General features: G+C 36.6%; 1 pseudogene; it reads right to left on the reverse strand.

Moving 5' to 3' along the window:
- Positions 1-7573: 7573 nt before the first annotated feature.
- Positions 7574-7668, reverse strand: LOC147504563 (small nucleolar RNA R71; annotated as a pseudogene).
- Positions 7669-8030: the final 362 nt, after the last annotated feature.

The following is an 8030-nucleotide window of genomic DNA, read 5'->3' on the forward strand; positions in this document are numbered from 1 at the left end:
AACTTCATTTTGTTGTTTCATAATAGAAATTTGATTGAAGTTTTGTGAGATTGCCTAATAAGGCGAAGTTCATATATATTGAAACTATGTACTTGAATAGCAAGGAGTTCTCAATCATACGGAAAGAGATAAGATAAACACCATTTTAAATGCAAAACTATACTTATCGATACATTCCCACAACATATAACCCACCTATGTTTTGAGGTTAGGTAAATGCATTTGCATCCAGTTTCTGATTTTCCGTTATTTATATTTTGAGGTTAGTTCAATGCAGTTGCATCCAATTTCTGATTCCGTTATTCATTTTTTGAGGTTAGTTCAACGCAGTTGCATCCAGTTTCTGATTTCTAGTTAATTATTCTTTGCGGTTAGTTCAATATATTTTCATCCAATTTCCAATTTCTTGTTAATCGTTATTTGAGGTCAGTTCAATACATTTGCATCCAGTTTCTGATTTCCCATTAATTATTCTGTGAGATTAGTTTAATGCATTTGCATCCAGTTTCTGATTTTTCGTTTATTATTTGATAAGGTTGCATTTGCAACTAGTTTCTAATTTCTCGTTAATTATTGTTTGAGGTTAGTTTAATGAATTTGCATCCAGTTTCCGATTTCCCGTTAATTATTTTTTGAAGTTAATTCAATGCATTTGCGTCCAGTTTATTTTTTGAGATTAGTTCAGTACAGTTGTATCCGGTATCCGATTTCCGATTTCCCGTTAATTATTCTTTAAGATTAGTTCCACGCATTTGTATCATGTTTCCAATTTATAATTAATTATTCTTTGAGGTTAGTTCAATGCAGTTGCATCCAGTTTTCGATTTTTCATTAATTTAATCTTTGAGGGTTAGTTTAATGCATTTGCATCCAGTTTCCGATTTCCCGACAATTATTTTTGAATGTTAGTTTGATGTATTTGCATTAAAGTTTTGATTTCCTGTTAATTATTCTTTGAAGTTAGTTTAATGCAATTGTATCTATATTCCGATTTTCTATTAATTACTTTTTAAGATTAGTTTAATGCTTGCATTTGCGTTCAGTTTTCGATTTCCCATTAAATATTATTTGAAGTTAGTTCGATGCATTTGCATCCAGTTTTGGTTTCCCCATTAATTGTTTTTTGACATTAGTTTCATTCAGGTATTATATATATTTTAAAATATTTGTCATTATTGCTTTGCCGTTATTTTTTTTATTTTATTTTTTTATTTTCTATTATATATTTTGTGATGTTATTTTTTGTATAATTTAATTTTCCACATGTAATTTGTTTTGGTTTGGTATATAATTTATTTAAGCCCAACGTCCACTTTAACTGAATCTCGTTATTCCACCAAATATATATAATTAGAAATTACATTATAGTGTTGAAAAATTATAAATTTAATTAGAATATGCCGTAATTATTGTGGCTAGAATTATGATTTTTGGAATCCTTAATTATGAATAAATGTCTAAATCCCACAATGGATGGCGCATCAAATCGAAAGGGTTTTAGGAAAATCGTTTTCGGTGGAAACTATTGTTTTTAGCAATTTAGTTTTTTATCTTGTATTTTTTTTCGTAATTAGCTATATTGTTTAGGAAAAGTTGGAGACTCTGTGAAACTCTAGATGAGATTATTTTTTTTGTAATTAGCTATAGTGTTTAGGAAAAGTTAGAGACTCTGTGAAACTCTATATGAGATTGTTTCCTTATTTATATCATACTTTTTTATAATTAGTAATAGAGTTTAGAAAAAACTTGGGTCTCTGTGAGTGCTCCAAAAAATAGATTGGTGAGGATATAACTATAATATATATATATATATATATATATATATATATATAGGAATTGGAATATGTCATAATTATTGTGGCCATAATTGTGATTTTTGGAATCCTTAACTATAAATAAATGTCTAAATCTCACAGTGGATGGCGCATCAAATTGAAAGGGTTTTAGGAAAATCGTTTTCGGTGGAAACTACTATTTTTAGCAATTTAGTTTTTTGTCTCATATTTCTTTTTGTAATTAGCTATATTGTTTAGAAAAAGTTGGAGACTCTGTGAAACTCTAGATGAATTGTTTTTACGTAATTAGCTATAGTGTCTAGGAAAAGGTAGAGACTCTGTGAAACTCTAGATGAGATTGCTTCCTTATTTATATCATATTTTTTTTTATAATTAGTAATAGAGTTTTGAAAAAACTGGAGTCTCTGCGAGTGCTCCAAAAAAATAGATTGGTGAGGGTATAGTTATAGTATATATCTAAGGATAAAGATAAATATTTGTTTCCTATTTTATCTCCTACTTTTTCTTAATTAGCAATGATACGTGGACACTCTAGAAATGCTTCCTCAATTGAAGAGAGTAGAGCTATATATATATACCTCAACTCAAGAGAGAGAGAGAGAGAGAGAGAGAGAGATGTGCTATAGCTACCTCAACTCAAGTAAGGATCGAACTTAAATCCATTCAACCTCTAACCTTTGTTATGTCAATTATGGAATCAGTGTTACAAGTACGACACTTATTCAAAAGATACACGGGACAAACATCTCTCTTGTATGCTAGTACAAAAATCCACATTAAGTTAGGCCATCCTGTTCACTTTGTGAGGGAAGTCAGGCTCGCCATAAGAAGAGACTGTTGGGATATTTGGCCTTTACAAAGCCCATGAACATTTATTGTTTATACATGATGATTAAATACACAAATCATATTATTATACACATGGGTGAACTAATATCATATGATGAAACCATAAGTTTCATAGGTAATAGAATTAGAACAATCAAACATATATATGAAGAGTCATGTGCGGGAGATTTGATTGTATCTATTTACCTAGAATGATCACAGTTAGGGGTGAGGTCGGAGGTCGGACGCTTCACTTTTATGACTGTAATATACATAATTACTATATGATAGGTGTGGTGGTAGGATCCGGGGTATTAGAGATCAGTGGTGAGATGAACCTGAAGTAACATACGCTGTGGAGGTGTGGTGCACAGGATCGGACCGTGGACTTATAGTTACTGTATGGCAACCCTTCACGTAGAGAAAAGAAGGCTGCGAGATGGATGGCTGGGATGAAAAGGGAGAGTGGTATAAAGAGAAAAAGTGAAGGAGAGAAAAAAGCGGTGATTTTCATTATCAAGGGGGCCTAGACCTAGAGAGAGAAAAAGAAGGAGAGTGTTAATAGAGAGTGAGATATAACATGGCGCCATCTGTGGGGACCGAGAGATCAAAGCAACGTGAAAATGGCAACAGTAGGAAAGAGAGGAGTAGGCCGACCGAGAAAGGTGGTGGCGCAGGAGCTGGAGGCGGAAGTAGTGAGCAATGAAGGAGGAGATCAAGGAAAGGAGACCGCCGCTGGGTCAGCTTCAGATGAGACACGACTTATGCAAGAAGAGATCGCGAGGTTGAGAGAGGAGAGTGACGCACTAAGAAAGGAAAGAGAAATGGCAGAGGAGGAAGTGAGAGCAGAAGCGAGTGAGGAGTTTGACAATGAAGAAGAGGGGTGGACAGACCTCGTTGAGAACCTAGTAGCCGGCTCACAATGGAGCAAGTCCAGGAGATGATAAACAATGACTGGGAGGTGAACCTTCAATATGCGAAAGCCCAAATGGGAGCAGCTAGTCAGGTGGTGGCCGGTATGAATCGTAATTCGCTGGCGGATGCTGTATAGGCTTCAGAGGTGCCGAAACGGTTCAATCAACCCTGGTTCAAAAGGTACAGCGGCAAAGGGGACTCAGCAGATCACATTCATCATTTTCGACAACAAATTCCTCTTTGGTAAGAAGCTCGGTATGATGGGCTGCGATGCATGATGTTGTCAGCTAGCCTTAAAGAGGGAGCGTCAGATTGGTACTATCGATTGCCTTCGAGGAGTATAAAGAATTTTCAAGAGTTGGAGCAGGCGTTTATAGATCACTTCATACATCAGAAAATGCGAGTGGTGGATATCGCGACTTTGTTCAACATTAGGCAAAGATCCGCGGAATCGGTAAGGGATTATCTGTGCCGATTCAAGGTCGAGACATTGAAGATAGAGAACTTGGATGAAAGGACATCAGTAATAGCATTTGAAAAAGGTCTCCGGCCAGGAATGGGAGTAGATCAGTCTGTGGCTAAGAATGAGATTGCGACCTTGCACGAGTTGTATCCACAGGTGGAAAGATACATAAGGTATGAGGACACAATGCAGAAGGATTCTAGAAGGTCAGCGAAGGCAGTGTCATCTGTAGAAAAAGAAGGGGATCACAGAAAGACGGAGTTGTCAGATAGAGGAAATGGAGGGTACCACAGATATTCATCGTGGCGGAAAGGAGTAGGGAGGGAGAGCGAAGGGAGAATAGGGAGAAAAATCCATACCACAAACTTGAATAGATGTCGTTGAATAGGCCGCTGAGTGAGATATTGTCATTAATCAAGAACATTCAGAAATATGAGGGACAACAGAGTACACCGATCGAGATGCCGAACAAGCCGTACTGTGCATATCACCAGGTACGAAATCATGAGACCAATGATTACTATGTGTTGAAATGGTTGATTTAGAGGTTGGTAGAAAAAGGGATGATGAGAGAGTTTATAGCGGGTGCCTGATAAAAGTAAAATTGAATAGTCTTACCTACGAAATCAAGCGATGAAACTCTAAACGCAAGTAAAACTAAAACTATTCTTACGTGTCTATTTTATCAAAGTTTCCTACTCTCAAGTCTATCAAAATAGAGTGGAGTAATGAATTCGTTCCACTCCTAGTGCTCTAGCATGGATGTTCTCTAATCTAATTAGTCAGTCTTAAGTCAATGAGAGCTTTACGAAGGGGAATTATACTACGATGCAATATGAAATTGATTATTTGAATTTAAACTACGAATGCTATGGAAATATGATTGTTTTTGAATCTAGATAAAGGATTAGAGGGGAATTGAATCCACCTCGAATCCAACTTAACAACCTAGCGTAGAATGTTGTATCTCAATTCTCACGTTCTTACGGCGAGAATTTCGAGTTCTAATCCCTAGTGTTCGTGGCATTTCTACCGAATACTAACTAGCATATGAGGTCGTCCACCCATTCTCATGGCGAAACATGACCTTCTAGAGTGGAATAGAATCTATAACAATTCTATACTAACTGATAAGAGCCCAAAACTGTAGTTTTAACCCCTTAATAATCATACTGTTAGACCAATTATGTGAATAATAAGTAAGAGTTAATACTGATTACGTGTTTTATGCATTTCAGGGCTTCAAAGTCCATTATGTGCGTAAATGTGCCACTTTAGCGAGATAAAGGAGCAAAAGTCAGCAGAACTTCCGAGTGCCATATCTTTGGACTCAGACCTCGGAATTGGGCCTACCTTATGTCAAAACGACCGGCTCGGAAAGAGCTTTGCAATGGTTTAAGCCTTGACCCAATAAGAGGAGCAGAAATGGACGAAAAGTCTGTTGAAGCCGAATCTAGCTGAAGAGGCCTTTTTGGACTGAAAGAATTAGGTTTTGGGCCTGATTCTCCTGCCCAAAACATGGCTCCAAGCCCATGCACGATTTTTGGATCTAGAAGTATAAAAACAAAAGCTTGACTCTTTGTTAATGGTAGTTAGGTTAGGAAGCTCATTGTTAATGGTAGATTAATTAGTAGAGAATTAGGGTACATAGCTTAGAATAGAAAGTAGCCATTAAAATAGCTTCTAGATCTAGATTTGATTGTTTTAATTAAGTTTAGTTTCAATTCAAATTCTTGTCTTAGATTAAAACTATTAGAATCATAGTTCTTCATTAGTATTAATAAATAAATAGCTATTTGTTAATTTCGATTTTTGTCATTTCCATTTCTAGATCTAATTTCAATTCTTGTGTTATTTCATTTTAGTCATTAAATTAGATTTCATTATTGTTTAATTAAGTAAATTTCAATGCTTTATATTATGTTTAGTTTTAATCTAAATGGAAATGATTGCGTAATGATTCAAGGCTAAAACCTCCATTAGAGGGGTTGATGAAGCCTTGATGAAAACTTAGTGGTTAGTATAGAATTGGTTGTAGAATCTATTCCACTCTAGAAGGTCGTGTTTTGCCATGAGAATGGGTGGACGACCTCACATGCTAGTTAGTATCCGTAGGAATGCCATGAACACTAGGGATTAGAACTTGAAATTCTCGCCCGAAGAGGCGGAGAGAATTAAGATACAACATTCTACGCTAGGTCGTTAAGTTGGATTCGAGGTGGATTCAATTCCCCTCTATTTCTTTATCTAGATTCAAACAATCATATTTCCATAGCATTCGTAGTTTAAATTCAAATAATCAATTTCATATTGCATCGTAGTATAATTCCCCTTCGTAAAGCTCTCATTGACTTAAGACTGACTAATTAGATTAGAGAACATCCATGCTAGGGAACTAGGAGTGGAACGAACTTCCTACTCCACTTAGTGCAATTCGCATCGAGAGTAGAAGCTTTGATAATTGAGATTAAAAAGATTAGTTTTAGTTTACTTACGGATTGAATTCATCGTTCATTTCGTAGGTAAACTATTCATTTTACATTTTTCAAATGGCGCCGACGCTGCCATCTTAGTTGCACTTTAGCATTGTTTTCATAATAGAATTAGTCATTTTTAAGTCCCATTTCACCCACCCACCCTTGTTTGATTCATACTGTGGTTGTCCATTTCAAAGTTGAAAAATTCCGGGTAAAAATTACCTTGGCCAGTAGCGACCACTTCTATAGCTTTGAGACTGCGACGACCGCCCCATGTGGAGAGCGACCGCGCTTAAAACACTTGTAATTTGAAAATTACTGAGGAAGGCTTCTGGTGGCCGACAGCACCGTGTTAAATTTTTCGGATTTCGACAGTTTTGATTCGAACTTTGATCTTTCATATTTTTCAGTGTTCTAACCTGCTATATACACTGAACAAGCGTAAACAAGACGCTATTCATAAGCGAAGCAAGGACGCAATCAGGTATTCCTTTCTTCCCACCTCAAGATCTCCAGTTAGAGGTTTCTACTAGTATATCAGAATTGTTTGGAGTGTTGCATGTTTAGTTAAGTTCGACTTAGTCTTGCATGAGATTAAGGTCCGGCCGAACAAAAACACCGAACGTAAATACACAACAACATCAACAATCAAATCTATCTAGTATACCACCCACTACACCTCTAACTACTATTTCACACACACCACCTGATATAATGGGGGAAGAAAGAGAGACTCCTCTCTCGAATTCTACAAAGCCTTGAGCGATAGCCCCAAATCTTGCATCGTTTCATGAGACCCAGTGGGGATTTGAGAATCCCTCCAAATATTTTTAATTTGTTACCCGTTTTTCATGGTTTAGACCATGAAAACCTTATATCATTACATCGTAGGATTGAACAAGTCCTAACAACATTCCACCATCCTACGGTTGGTACGGAACAAATTAAATTGAGGGTATTCCCTTTCACCTTAGCCGATAAAGGCGTCTTTGGTTTGCCCAAAGCGCCTAATTCGTGGACTCGTGGGCTAAACTTGTTCAATTTGTTTATGGAATATTTTTACCCACCCCTAAAGACGGATGAGATGCTTTCCAAGATTCATTTCTTTTCGACAAAATCCTCATGAATCATTTTCAGAGGCTTGGAATCGTTTCACCGATCTCCTTATAGAGTGTCCACATCATAACTTAGCTTAAAGACACGTTAGTTCGTGCCTTTTTCAAAGGTCTTCTACACCACCATAAAGAAGTCCTTGACATAATGAATGGGGTAGTTTCTTAAGTAAAGGAGCCCTCGGAGGCTTATAAATTTTAGAAGACCAAACTAAACGGAATAATAATTGGGGGTAGTGATGATATCCCCGCTCCGCTTAGTTCTACTAATACAGTTAAGGCACGGTATGTTTGAAATTAAACACTATTCGAGCTTAAAACTCTAATCGAATCACTCACTAAAAGGTAGAGGCCATTTCTGTACAACAAAAGCCTATCCCCGTCATGAATGTAAATTCAAACCCATGTAGTTTCTGTTGGAGTCCTGAGCATCCCGACT

Source organism: Coptis chinensis, chromosome 4, assembly GCF_015680905.1.
Source record: "Coptis chinensis isolate HL-2020 chromosome 4, ASM1568090v1, whole genome shotgun sequence".
In the NCBI taxonomy this organism is placed as follows: Eukaryota; Viridiplantae; Streptophyta; class Magnoliopsida; order Ranunculales; family Ranunculaceae; genus Coptis; species Coptis chinensis.